This window comes from Tenrec ecaudatus, chromosome 18, assembly GCF_050624435.1.
Source record: "Tenrec ecaudatus isolate mTenEca1 chromosome 18, mTenEca1.hap1, whole genome shotgun sequence".
Taxonomy (NCBI): Eukaryota; Metazoa; Chordata; class Mammalia; order Afrosoricida; family Tenrecidae; genus Tenrec; species Tenrec ecaudatus.
In genome coordinates this window covers 7,125,744-7,139,780 of record NC_134547.1, presented here as the reverse complement: position 1 = coordinate 7,139,780, position 14,037 = coordinate 7,125,744, and the positions used below count along the sequence as shown (strand labels likewise).

General features: G+C 49.8%; 1 pseudogene; it reads right to left on the bottom strand.

The window, feature by feature from the left end:
• Positions 1-3,385: 3,385 nt before the first annotated feature.
• On the bottom strand, positions 3,386-4,068 carry LOC142432661 (mitochondrial import receptor subunit TOM22 homolog; annotated as a pseudogene).
• Between the last annotated feature and the right edge of the window lie 9,969 nt (positions 4,069-14,037).

Genomic DNA, 14,037 nt, shown 5'->3' with positions numbered 1-14,037 from the left:
AATTGGGGGAGGGCTCACAGAGCAGACCATCAGTTTTACATTTCATGACTCATTGTGCTCCAACTCTTCCACTGACAGTCCCTCTGTGGACCCTCTCCTAGTCTGCTTTCTCCCTGTGCTTCCTGTTTCTGTTCCTTCTCCTTTCCCTACCCTCTGAACTCTGATGTTGGATACATGCTGCCCTTTTGATCTTTGATGGTTGATGATTTTAACATGAGGGATGGGGGCAAGGTGAGATGGAGTTCCAATTCCACACCAAAGGATGACTAAGGGCCTTAGTCTTGGGATCCTACCTAAAGACATGATAGGTTAAATCATACTGGAGTAGGGTGGGTCCTAGTTCTAACTTCTGAGTGAAGTCTTATGACAAACAAAGAGACAAGTGGTAAGGAAGATGCACAGGACAGGATGGGGCTATGCTTCATTCTGGTGGCTATAGGGTCACTGTGTAAGTTGGGTTGACTAGAAAACACATTCATAGACACTCATATGTGTATAAGAAAGAGCTTTGAGATGGACATTGGGCCTACACTCAAGTACTCCCTCAATGCAAGAACACTTTGTTCTATTAAACTGACATTCCATGATGCTTACCTTCCCAACACTATCGCTGAAGACAAATGGGTGCATAAGCAAATGTGGTGAAGAAAGCTAATGGTGCCTGGCTATCAAAAGATATAGCGTCTGTGGTCTTAAGGGCTTGAAGGTAAACGAGCGGCCATCTAGCTCAGAAGCAACAAAGTCCACATGGAAGAAAAACATCAGCCTGTGTGATCACGAGGTGTCAAAGGGATGAGGTATCAGGCATCAAAGAACAAAAAATCATATCATTGTGAGTGAGGGGGAGTGCAGATTGGGGACCCAAAGCTCATCTGTAGGTAATTGGACATCCCTTATAGAAGAGTCTTGGGGAGGAGACTAGCCAGTCAGGGGGCAATGTAGCAACAATGAAATAGACAACTTTCCTCTGGTTCTTAAATTCTTCCTCTCCCCACCCAACTATCATGATCCCAATTCTACTTTGTAAATCTGGCTAGACCAGAGGATGGACACTGGTACAGATAGGAATTGGAAACACAGGGAATCCAGGACAGATGACCCCTTCAGGACCAGTTGTGAGAGTGGCAATACCGGGAGGGTGGAGGAATGGTGGGGTAGAAAAAAACCGATTACAAGGATCTACATATAACCTCCTCCTTGGGGGATGGACAACAGAAAAGGGGGTGAAGAGAGACGTCAGACATTGTAAGATATGACAAAATAATTTATAAATTATCCAGGCAAAAGTATTCCCTTAATGGTTCCGTGTTGTCACCTAGCATGTATGTATCACTAGCCTGTGCTTTGATTGGCTTGCACTGTGTAGGTACTCAGTATAAAACAGAAAACGTGTGGGTGTGGGTGCGTACTCAGTGATGAATTTGTAAAGTTCTGTTTAGAGTAGCTAAACATCTGAAGTATCTAATGTATTAATTTTTTGTAAAATATTTAATATTCCATGTGTGGGAAATCCTTCTGTGCATACAACATGCACTGAATAGTTTTATATAAAAATCCTTAAGGGGAAAAAAATTTTTTTTAATCCTTAAGGGACACCATTCACTGGTCTTTGAAATGTGCATGCACTTGATATTTTCTATATTTGTAACACTGCATGTACTTGTTTTGGTGTATAGAAAAATTCTAAATGTTTACTATGACTAACATTAAATGGGAGCTAAGAAAAAAATTTATAAATTATCAAGGGTTCATGAGGGACGGCAGAGCAGGAAGGGAGGGGGAAAATGAGGAGTTGATATCAAGGGCTCAACTAGTAAGCAAATGTTTTTAGAGTTATGAGGGCAACAAATGTACAAATATGCTTGACACCGTGGATGTATGTATGTATTGTGTTGTATGAGCCCCTTATAAAATGATTAAAGAAAAAAAGAGCTTTATATAAAGAGTAATTTTATATTAAGAAAACATCCCACCTCCGACCAGATCAAGTCCATAAGTCCGATATTAGCCCACATGTCCGATACCCATCTATAAATTCCTCTCAGACTCGCACAACACATGCAATGACGCGGAATGGCGGAAGATCAAAGGCCAGTGGGTGGAAAGTCTTGTGGATCCAGTGGCAGTGGAAGCACTTCAGCACTGGCATGGGTCTCCACGTGGCTTCTCCAGCTCCAGGGCTGTAACTCCATCAGAGTATCTCCATGTGTCTTGTTAGCAGGAAGACAAAACAGAGAGTGCGCATCTGGCCTCCAGTGAGCAATTTACCTCCTTAGCGCCTCCAAATGAGGTCATCAAACTGTGACTTAATTGACAGGCTAAACTCCACCCCCCCACACTTAGTAGTCTCAAGTTGACACCAAATGATGTAACTTCCACAGTCAGTGTGAGTCAGAACTGACTCGACTGCACCAAACAATAACACTCCTAAGTGAGTCCTTGATGATGAAACTGGTTAAGCATTTGCCTGCTTCTTGCTGTCGGATGCCTTTGAGTCGGCACTCGTGGCAACCCCATGCACCGCAGAGCCGAACACTGCCTGGTCCTGCACCAGTCTCATCATCAGTGCTGTGTTTGAGCCCATTGGAGCGGTCATGCCAACCCATCTCATTGAGGGTCTTCCTCTTATGTGCTGACCCTCTCCTTGACGAAGTGGGATGCCCTCCTCCAGGGATTGCTTCCTCCCGGAAATGCATCCAAAGGACTCGAGACCAAGTCTCAGTGTCCTCACCGCTAAGGAGTACTCTGGCTGTGTTTCTCGCAAAGAAGATTGGTTTGCTCTTCCAGCAGTCCACAGTACATTCGATAGACTTCAACCATATTATAAATGTAGCACTGAATTATAATGTCGCAGTTCAAATGCAATTCTGTAATTCAACGTCAACGATTCGCCAGCCCTCTTTATTCATTGCTAGCTTTCACGTGCATATGAGGTGACTGAAAAGACCATGGCTAGGCTCTCATGCTCCTTAGTCCTGTGACAGTGGGATCCCAGGAGCTTATCCACAGACTACCAATGGTGCACTATGGGAAACTAAGAATCAGGACGAGAACATATGTGGACAAATGATCGATGCTCGTATGTTTCTGTTTCTTTCCGTTGGAATCATTTTTAATATTTAAATACAAAAACTGACTGCTGCCACTTTTTAATGCACACAATACAGGGTTATTGGCCAAAAGGCAGAGGAACCAGCTCCTCCCAACACATGGGCACACAGTGGGGGGTTTATGCCACACCACCGCAATGCATTGTGCCTGTGGCATATCGTGTGTCCCTCGCCAACCTCTCCACTCTGAAACAGCACAAGTCACCAATGCTCAGTTAAAATTCTCCCAGGGTCTCAGGTGCAACCTCACAATGGAAGAGTGACTGGGTCATTGTTCAGGACAACCTGGGAGCAATTTAGTGAGGGGTGTGCGGTGGGTAACCTCTGGGGTCAGCATGCAGATGGAAGAGCGATCCTGATGGAGTGGAGGGCACAGGTGTATCTGTAGGGCAGAGGGCTTCTCCCACCAGTTCCAGACAGATGAAGGTGCCAGACAGCAACAACAAAAAACTGCCCAATCAGCAGTTCTAACCATTGAAAGCCGGATTCCCACTTCTCCCACTAAGTTCAATACAGGTGAACACCCTAACTTCCCAGGCAGTGAAGGTAGAGGCCCGGGCAGTCCTCCCAACAGTCAGTCCTGTGTTGGGCCCTGGGAGCATCTGCCATTGCTGGAGTTGCTGCTGCTGCTCCATCTGCAACTTCTCTGTCTCCAAGACAACAGGGAGAACCAGAATTATCAAGGAAGTGGTCCCGATCCATAAGGCCACCCTGAAACACCTGTACATTTTTTGAGCCACAAAAAAGGATTAAAAGTAGTTCTAGCTTCAGACCAGACTCTCTCCAGCAACATTTCCGTCAGGCCCCAGAGTCTCTCCAACAGGGTGTCATCTAGCTTCTTGCCTTCATCTTCCTCTAGTTCCTCCTCAGTCTTGTCCGTGTCGCCTTTCGGGAGCAACTCATCCGGGGATGCTGATGCTGGCGCCCCAGGGCCAGCTCTAGAGTTGGCAGCGGCCATAGCTGCAGGGACGCTATGCTCATATGTTAAGGAGTCTGGGAGGCCGAGACTGGTGGAGGGGGGCCTTCATGTTCCTGGTTTGGAGAGGCAGCCCAGTTGCATTCTCCTAACTAAAGTTGTTCCTTACGATGTCCCCCACCCCATAAGAATGCTAACTTTAAGGAGCTGCTTGCAAGCACATGGGTGCTACTGTAAACTCTCGAAGGTCAACTGCTTGAAGGTTAGGTGCCATCCAAAGCAATCAGACCACCCCAAGTACAGCCCACTCCCTTCTGATAAGGATCACAGAGTGTTCCCCTGGAAAGTTGCTCAGGGACACTTAAGGTCAAGCCAGCTCAGCGAGGACCAAGGTTAAGCAGCCGTCTTAACTCTAGAACCCACCCATCTGGTTATGCATGGACCTTCCTGTTACATGTATGTCCCTAGCACACCCCCTTCCTGTTCCATGTGTGCCTCTAATATAGTCCCTTCCTGTTGCGTATGCGTATGACGTGGTTTGCACACCCATACATTCACAATGATTTTCTGCTCGATAAGGAAAGCTTGGTCCTGTCTCGGACACATTTAGCACACAGGGACGCACCCTAGGCCCTGCTGGTCCTGTTTGTTTGGTTTGGGGCCTCATGAGAACGTTGGGTCTCACAGCACGGACTCCTCGAAGTCGGCCTGGGCACAGGCCACATGCGGATTGGGGCCCTTTCCCAACCGTCTTTGTAGAAAGATAAACATTCCTACAACCAGGGGTCCGGGACCACCTAGGTTTGTTAGAACCTGTATGTAGGGCAGTCTATGCTGGAAAGTCAGAAGCCGAACCATGTTGAATGCCTCTACACAGCGTCCCCGGAGAAGGAACCCACTAGGCCTTTATCACACCTGTCACATGGATTCCCGTGACTGACTTCCTCCAAGTGGGGCTCCCTAATAGCTCCCCTCCAATGCTGGGTTTCTAGCTTTTCTCCCCCCCCCCCCCGGCAAAAGTTTTATTGGCATGCAATTGACATAGCCTACAATCGAGTAAGTTCAATCCTTCAATCATTTCAAGGGGGAACTGGACAATCACTACCACATCTATCTTAGAGCATCCCCCCACACCCTTCCACACACACATGGTTAAGTCACCTTCAGTGTATCAGCCTGTTGGGGAAGGCATTAGCCCCTCTCTCTCTGGTTCCCATCTCCATGGAAGAGGTGAGCCCTTTCATGCCTTTGTCAGATGTGGCTTTAATTTATCTTTCAATTACACAACCGGCCCTTGAACTGATTTAGTTGTAGAGGCTGGTCCCCCACAGTGGATTCATTTGGCGGACATTCGATTCATTGACCTCTTCCAGACTGTACGGCCCCCTCTCCCACCTCCCACTCCTGCAACTCTGCTTCCTGTTCATCAGTCTCCATGGGTCTGGAGAAGCCTAACTTGAACCGGATTGAACTTACCAATTTCCACCCGGGGTGGGGTGGGGTGGGGTAGGGGGCAGTTCTACCCTGTCCTATCAGGTCACCATGAAGCAGCATCAATGTCATGGCAGTGAGTTGGGTTTTTGAGCTGTGTGCCGTGCGTGCAGATGTCACCAGTTTGGCTTCTCTGGAGACCCCAGCGTAATGCCATCCTCCAGGTGACATCCTTGCCTACGAACCCAACGCAGAGCTTGGTGGTCCGAGTCCCATGAGAGGTGCTTCCAAAGGAAGACCCGGGCCTCTGCTTCAGAGAGACCGGGCAGTGAAGACTCTGTGGGCACAGTTCTGTCCTGCCATACATGGAGTTGCCGTGCCCTGGATTGCTTCGCTGGTGTACACGGCCCTCCAGCAGGTGAGGCGCCTGATGGAGCAATGATTACGTGTCCATCTGCTAATCGAAAGGTTAGAACCCACTCAGCAGTCCTGAAGGAGGTCAGTCTGTCCACCTGCTCTATGCCCGGACGATGGCAGCTGAGCAACCCTCTGGGGCAGCTCTACTCTGTCGCGCCGTGTGTCGCTGGGCATTGAAAATGGATATGACAGCAGCCAACAGCATCCACCACAAGGCTGAATCCAGTTCCAGCTGCTGGGGAGCACGTGTTGCTTGGAGCCATGGACTCAAAGCTGGCATGTACCCAATGGGGTGAAACACTCCCTGGACCTGTGCCACCCTCCCATTGTTCTTATGCCTGAGCCCATGCTTGCAGCCACCGTGTCCATCCGACTCAAGGGCCTTCCTCTTTTTCACTGCTGCCTCGACTTGACCAAGCGTGATGGCCTCCCCCAGGGACTAGTCTCTCCTGACATGTGCAAAGTCCCGCCATCCTTACTTCTGAAGAGCACTCAGGGTGTGTTTCCTCCAAGACAGTTTGTTCTTCTGGCCACCTGGGGTACTTTCCACCTTCCTCACCAACGCTGTAAATCAAGTGCTTCCGTTCTTAAAGGAGCCCCTGGAAGAGAGGGTGGTTTCTCCTGGTTTCACCAAGGCAACCGGGGCTGCTGCAGGGATGCCAGTCTCTTTGATCTTTGCCTTCTCAGAGGAGAAGAGTGGGAACCCAGGGAGGTTCTTAATTTGCATTGATTTTGTAATGAATGAGCGCCCCGGCATTCTTCTGAATAGATATTGTGGTTTTGAGAATTGGCTGCAGGATCCTCCTTGGGGAGCCTGTGGTCTTTGGTAAGGGAGCCTGCACAGATTCTCAGCAGGGTGCTATTCAGGGGATTTGGTTTCCTTTGCCTTCCACCGCTTCTAACCTCAAGGATGGACCCACCCAGCAGTGCTACGCTGAAAGGCCTGGTGACCTGTTGTGTTAGGCCGGGTTGACTAGCGAAACACATCCAGAGACACTCAGGTGTGTGTTAAGAGAGAGCTTTGTATCAAAGAGCAATTGCATACTGAGAAAATATCCCGGCCCAGGCCAGATCAAGTCCATAAGTCTGATATTAGCCCACGAGTCTGACACTAGTCCATGAATTCCTCTTCAGACGCACGTGGCCACTCACAAATGCCGACTGTGGAAAGAACACAGGTTGGTGGGTGAAAAGTCTTGTGGATCCAATGGCCGTGGAAGCATCCCAGGGCTGTCTCTGCAGGCCTCGGCCACACGGCTTGCTCAGGTGTCAGCGTACCTCCACATGGCTTGTCCACAGGGAGACGAAGTGAGAACGTGTGTGGCCCAGCCTCCAGGAAGATAGACAGGAAGTTCCCAGAATCCTCATGAGAAGGCCACGCCCACCGGGAGACATCACCTGGCTGTGACCGGATTGGCACACCTTTACTTTATTTATCAAGTTGACAGGAAACTCTGTAACAACCACACCTTGCTTTTGTAAAGGCCACAGCCAAGAAAAGCCACGGAACCAGTTCACGTTAATGCACCGAGGGTGGCTGTGAGCAGACTGAATGGCAGTGGGCTTGGTTCTGACTGCTTCTTTTTGGAGGGCTGGGAGGGGAGTGCAGCCTCTGGGAGGGAAGGCTGCAGGCCGGGATTTCCACCCTACAAAACGTGGCTGTGGAGGGTACTGCTGAAGAGGTTCGGCTCACAGCGCCCCCGACGGACCATAGCATGAAACACTGCTAGAATGTCATGGCCAACGAATGTACAAATGCGTTTGACACAATTGATGTATGTGCAGATTGTGATAAGAGTTGGATGAGCACCCAATAAAATGATTTTTTTTTAAAGAAAGAAAGAAACACTGTCTATCCACACACCCTCCTCACAAGAGTTGCTATACTTCAGCCCACGGCGGTAGCCTCTGTCGATCCATCTCCTTGCACTTGGGGTTCCTGGGTCGCTTGCCCTTGTACCAGGAGGCCTGATGGCCGCAGTGGTTATGCGACAAGCTACACCGAGGGAGAAAACATGGGGCCTTCGTGTCCTGTCAAGAGTGACAGTCTCGGAAACCCACCGGGGCCGTTGTGCCCTGTCCTAACGTCGGCACCGACCTGACGGGCAGCGAGTTTCATTTCGATTGTACCAAGCGTCCTGTCTGTGTTTTCAAGGGCTGTTCTCTGCTGAGCGTGTCCAAAGTGCATGAAAGGAAGGCTCTCCGTCCCGGCCTCTAAGGAGCGTGCTGGCTGTACTTCCCAGGCACATGTGTCTGTTCTTCTGGCGGTCAATGCTACTTCCCAATATTCTTCACCAGCACCGCATGGATCAAACACATCAGCGCTCCGGTCTGCTTTCTGCACCGTCCACCTTCCACCACTGAGTCAGAGAGCCAGGCCTTTCTGCTGCAGTGTGTCTGGTGGGTTACAACCGGCACAGCAGGGCTCCCCTTCCGATGGGGGAGGGGACAACCCTCTGGGAAGCAGGGGACACTCTATGGGAGGGACTGTCATTAGGGGGAGCCGAGGAAACTCTAGGAGAAGAGGGACTGGCGTTTTCTAGCCTTAGGAGCCCAGAGCCTCCCCATCTTCACCCAATTCTGTCCCTGCACAATTTACTGAGGTCACTTAGGCAACTGCTTCTGTCCCCGCCCCCGCTTCCCGGGAGTTCAAGGGCACCGGAAGTGGTCAGGGCCTCTGCCCTGAGCAAGTTCGCCCAGCCTAGCGCAAAACCCCCACACCCCAACCTTGTAAGAGCCAGTAAGAACGGCCTCTTTGGGATTTCTGAGACCGAAAGAGTGGAATGTACCAGCTTTCTCCTGCAGTGCCCGGTGGTTTCCAGGGGCTGGCCTTGAGGGTAGCAGCCCACCCACCACCTGTCCCACTATGCCACCTGCGGCAGGCGACGGTCCTGGGTGGCATTCCCACCCCCTCCCCCAGGTCTGTCTGTCTCCCCAGCAGGGTGGGAAGCAATTATCTGCTCTAATCACTACCTCTGTCTCAAGCAGGCGTTGAGGGAGGGAGGGAGGGAGGGGAGGCGGCGCCCCAGCCTGACCTGCTTTGAGGTGCTCCCAGCCGTGGGAGACAGTCTGTGAGCGCCATGTCGGGAAATCGGGAAATCGCTGTCACAATACTTCACCCCTGACACCCTCCCAGCCCCGCCGGCGCCCCCTCCCTGTGCGTCTCAGCCCCTCCCCGCACTCACCAAGTTGCAGCTCCCAGCGGAGCGGCATCCGCTCAGATCGCAGGCAAACAGGTGGGGGGTGTGAGCAGGATTTGAACTCTGGGGCCCAGTTCTCTCCCCGGCACCAGTGGGCTTCCCAGGGGCTTCCAAACTGGTGAGCACTCCCCTAGAGGGTCTGCCCCTCTCCACCCACTAGTGTCCCCTGCCCCCGCCCCCCAGGATTGGCCCCGCCCTTGCCGAAAGGGGAGCCCAATTCTAACCCACCAGCTGCACTGCGGCAGAAAAGTCCTGGCTGAATGATATTCCACCCCACCCCCGACCTGCCTTCCAAGGAGCCCTGCGTGTTGGGCTGCTAACTGCACGGCCAGCAGTTCGAAACCACCAGCTACTCCTCGGGAGAAAGACGAGGCTTTCTGCTATAAAGATGCACTGTCTCTAAAACCAAACTCGGTGCCATGGAGTCCGTGCTGGCTCTGCGCGACCCTGTAGGACAGTCTAGCACTGGCCCCATGGGTTTCCGACATAGACACATATATAGAAAGCCTCGATTTTCTCCCGAGGATCGGCTGGTTGGTTTCGAGCTATTGACCTTTCAGTTAGCAGCCCAGCTCATAAGACAGTCCTCATCGCCTCACCCCCCTCCATTCTTGGGTACTCGAAAGCCCATGGGACAGGAAAACCACAGGACCAGACTCTGGCACAACCCTGCCCCACTTCCTGTGCCTGGCTGGCACGCCTTCCTCTTTTAACCCAGTGACCCTGCCAAGTGCCCTCTAAGGACTGTCGGTTCCCAGACCCCACCCCCATCCCCGCTGCCTGTCTCCTTTGTTCCCAACCCTTGCTCAGTGACTGACCTGGTGCACATTTGTTCCCTTCCCAGGGTCTCAGTCGGCTGGTCTGTAAAATGGGCACATGTATCTTCTAAAGGGCCCTGGTGGTGTGAATGGTTGGCGCTGGATTACAAACCTAGAGGTTGGCCATTGGAAGCCCCCCACCCCCAACAGCACCACAATAAAAAGCCTTAAGACTCGGGGACCTGCTTCTGTAAAGATCCCAGCCGACACAGCCATCTAGAGCGGGTTCCTCAAACAAACGGACACAGAAATGCCATATAACCCAGCAGTTTCTCTCACTAGACACAAGGAGCAAGAAACAAACGGAGACAGGCTGTTAGACAAACCTATGTGGATCACAGTGCTATTCACAATAGCAGGGAGATGGAAGCAAACAAAATGCCCAGCATCGGAAAACTCCCAAACCAACCGCCTTGCCATCAGTGCATCCTGACCCATAGCCACCCTATGGAGCAGAGGAGTGTTGCCCCTGTGGGTTTCCGAAGCTGTACATCTTTAATGGAGTAGAGAGCCTCCTGTTTCTCCCACAGAGCGGTTGGTGGTTTCGAACTGCTGACCTAGCACGTAACCACCAGAGCCCCCTCAGCCATGGAGGAATGCACAGTAAACTTCCGATGCGTGCACACAAGGGACTACTATGCAACGTTCCAGAGTAAAGCTGGAAACGCCTCCTGACATGAATGGATTTGGAAGATATTATGCTGAGTAAAATTAGCTACAAAAGAACAAATATTGTATGAGGCCACTGTTAGGAGGAACACAAAAACAAATAAGCAAGAAGAAGACGTTTTTCACACTGAAAGAAACAGACGTTTTTCACACTGAAAGAAACAGATGTTTTTCACACTGAAAGAAACAGACGTTGCTCTGTTTCAGATGTTCCCCTCCTAGGTGGGAGGGGAAGGGAGCAGGAAGCAATAGGCTAGAGGCTGGAAAGGTGCTAACTTGGGTGAAGGAAACAAAACCCTCAAACTCACAGGCATCGAGTTGGTGCTGACTCACAGCGACCGACCCTCTAAGGGCGAGGTAGAAATGCCTCTATGAATTTCCAAGACTGTAACTCTTTTTACTTTATTTTTTGACTGTAACTCTTTTTTTTTCAGTGCAATAGCTATATTTAGTCTATTTTTTGTCACCGAGGGACTGTTTAAGACCCTTTACTCTTTTTTTTATTAAAAGATCATTTTATTGGGGCTCTCACAGCTCTTATAACAATCCACACATCAATTGTACCAAGCAGATTTGTCCACATGTTGCCATCGTTATTTTCTAGACATTTACTTTTTATTGAGCCCTTGGTATCAGCTCCTCTTTTCTGACTGTCACTCTTTAAGGAAGTAGAAAGCCTCATCTTTCTCCCGAGGAGCAGCCGGTGGTTTTGAACTGCTGACCTTGCAGTTAGCAGCCCCATGGTGGAACGCAGTACACCAACAGGGCTCCTAACTTGGGTGAAGGGAAAGATACTATCCAAGAGGGAGATGGGAGATAGAAACAAAATGATGGAAACGGGGGATTGCTGAATATAAAAATGATAATCTCCTCTGTAAGCCCCCCTCTAACTCACGATAGTAATAAAAACCCAAGAAACTTAAGAAAGAAAAGAAGAAACCCCTATGAGCATTCCTATGGAAAACTCCAAACCCTATGGCGTATTCCAGTCCAAAGGCTTGAAAGCAGAGATTGGAGACTTGTCAACCAGCTTTCGCTACGGCCGTATGCACCATCATCAAAAAGTGCTAGAAACACCATCCATGCCGCCAGCAGATGAATGGATAAACAAAAACATGGAATAGGTCTGCAGGTGGAAACTACCAAGATTTACAGTCACGGACACCCACAAGGGGCAGTTCTACTGTGTCTTATAGGGTCACTATGAGTTGGAATCGACTAGATGGCAGTGAGTTTGGTTTTTGAATTCAAGTTCCACTAGTCGTCCCGAGGGTCTTTAAAGGTGGCCATTCAAGTCTCAATCCTTGGTGTCTCTTAGCCTGGAGCACAGGAGACTGAAAGAGAATCAGGAACACCAATCCGAATCGATTCCAACTCATAGCAACCCTACAGGAGAGGGTGGAACTGTGTGTGAATTTCCGAGACTGTAAAGCCTTACAGGAGCAGAAAGCCTCATACTTCTCTCATGGACCAGCTGATGGTTTTGAACTGCCGGCCCTGGGGTTGGCAGCCCAGCTCATAACTCACTAGGCCGCCAGGGGTCCTGGTAGGATTCCTAGGGAGCAGGACATTCACATTAATGGAAGAAGAACAATTCAGAAAGGGAGAGAGAGGATGACTGCACAACTCCATGCTCTCAGTCACTGAGTAGTACATGCAGAAACTATGGAATGGGTGTACGTTTTGCTGTGTATATTCCCAACAACAACAAAGCAAATGCAATTGGATTCAGAAGAAAACACCCCCGTGGAGCCGTTCACCTCTGTACATCTGAGGTCCCTATTAGTTGGCATTATCATGGAAACAACTAACAACTGACCAATAGCATGTGCAGGAAGAAGATAAGAAACCTCACTCACACCCCCACCCCACCCCCACCGGGGCCTGCAAACAGTGATTACCTGTCATTTCTTTTGATACTTTTGCTCTCAAAAATGTGTCTACATTTCAAAACCCCAGTTCCTTTCAGGCTACCCGAGAGTTGGTTCTGTGAAAGCATCTTTTATGGCCCGGGTTGTCCCTAAGATGTGTGAGTTGAAAATGGTTGAAGGGGGTGATGCGTCCTGAGGTTTCATTGTACCGTGCTGTTGTTGTTGCTTGGTGCCATTGAGCAGATGACAGCCAAGAAAAGGCTATGGGGAGAGTCAGCTCTGTTCTGTAGAGTATTTCTGACTTGATGTTGCACAAGTCAGGCCCTATCTGATTTTTGGTGACTTTTTGAAAAGAGACCCGAATGACATGAGCTGCCAGGCTCTCCGAGACCCCACCTGGTAAGGTGAGGAATGACCAGAGAAGAGTTTCCAGAGAAGGTGGTGTGATAGGTCGGTTTCTTGTGCCAACCTGGCCAATAGGAACATGTGGGATTCATCAGGTCGCAGTTTGATTGGAGGGCAGAGATAAATGGGTCTGCAAGGCCCACCTACATCTCTCTTGCTCTCTGGTGATGGAACCAGCATGCTGCTGCTTTAGTTAGTTCTCTGCCTCAACCTGAGCACTACACCACCTGTGGGTCAAGCCAACCTGTAGGTTGTGTGGCTGGAGCTGGCACGCTGCTGGTGCATACATTGCTAGAGCTTGAGGCTGTTGGATCCTGTTGCCTTGCATTGCTTAAGTTCAATATCCTACCCAGGCCTGCTTCGCTAAGCTACCAAGCTGACTGTTGCTGACCCTCCCTGCTGTTTGCTGCCTATGGGCAGAGACTGCCTGCCTTGCCGGAGGAAAGACTCCGCTGTCTGCTTCCTTGACCTTGGACCTGGAAGCCCATGTGAGTTGAAGGACTTCAGGTATATTAACTGTTCCATGGAAGTGAGTTGAACTGAGCCCTCTGTACTGCTGTGTAGACTAATTAACTGTTATATTCCTTCTTGCTGTATAAACCTATTCATAGATAGATAGATAGATAGATAGATAGATATACTATATATACTAGATTATATATGTGTGTGTGTAATATATAGTTTTGTTTCTCTAGAGAAACCTGCCTAACATAGGTGCCATCCAGTTGGGTTTTGAAGGATGAGTAAGAGTTTGCTGGCTTGTGAACAGAAGTGTGCTTGGCATATGTGTTAGTCTGGGTTGACTAGAGAAACAAATTCATAGACATTCATATGTGTGTATATCAAAGAGTAATTTTATATTAAGAAAACATCCCAGCCCAGTCCAGATCAAGTCCATAAGTACGATATTAACCCATATTTCCCATACCAGTCTATAAATTCCTCTTTGGACTCACGCAATACTTGCAATGGAAGATCACAGGCCAGTGGGTGGAAGTCTTGCGGATCCAGTGGCAGTGGAAGCATCTCAGCACTGGCAAAGATCTCCACCTGGCTCCTCCAGCTCTAGGGCTCTGGTTCCATCAGCGTAGCTCCATGTGTCTTGGCAACAGGAAGACAAACAGAGAGTCTGCGTCTGGCCCCCAGTGAGCTATTTATCTCCATCACGCCTCCAAATGAGGTCATCAAGCTGCGACCTGA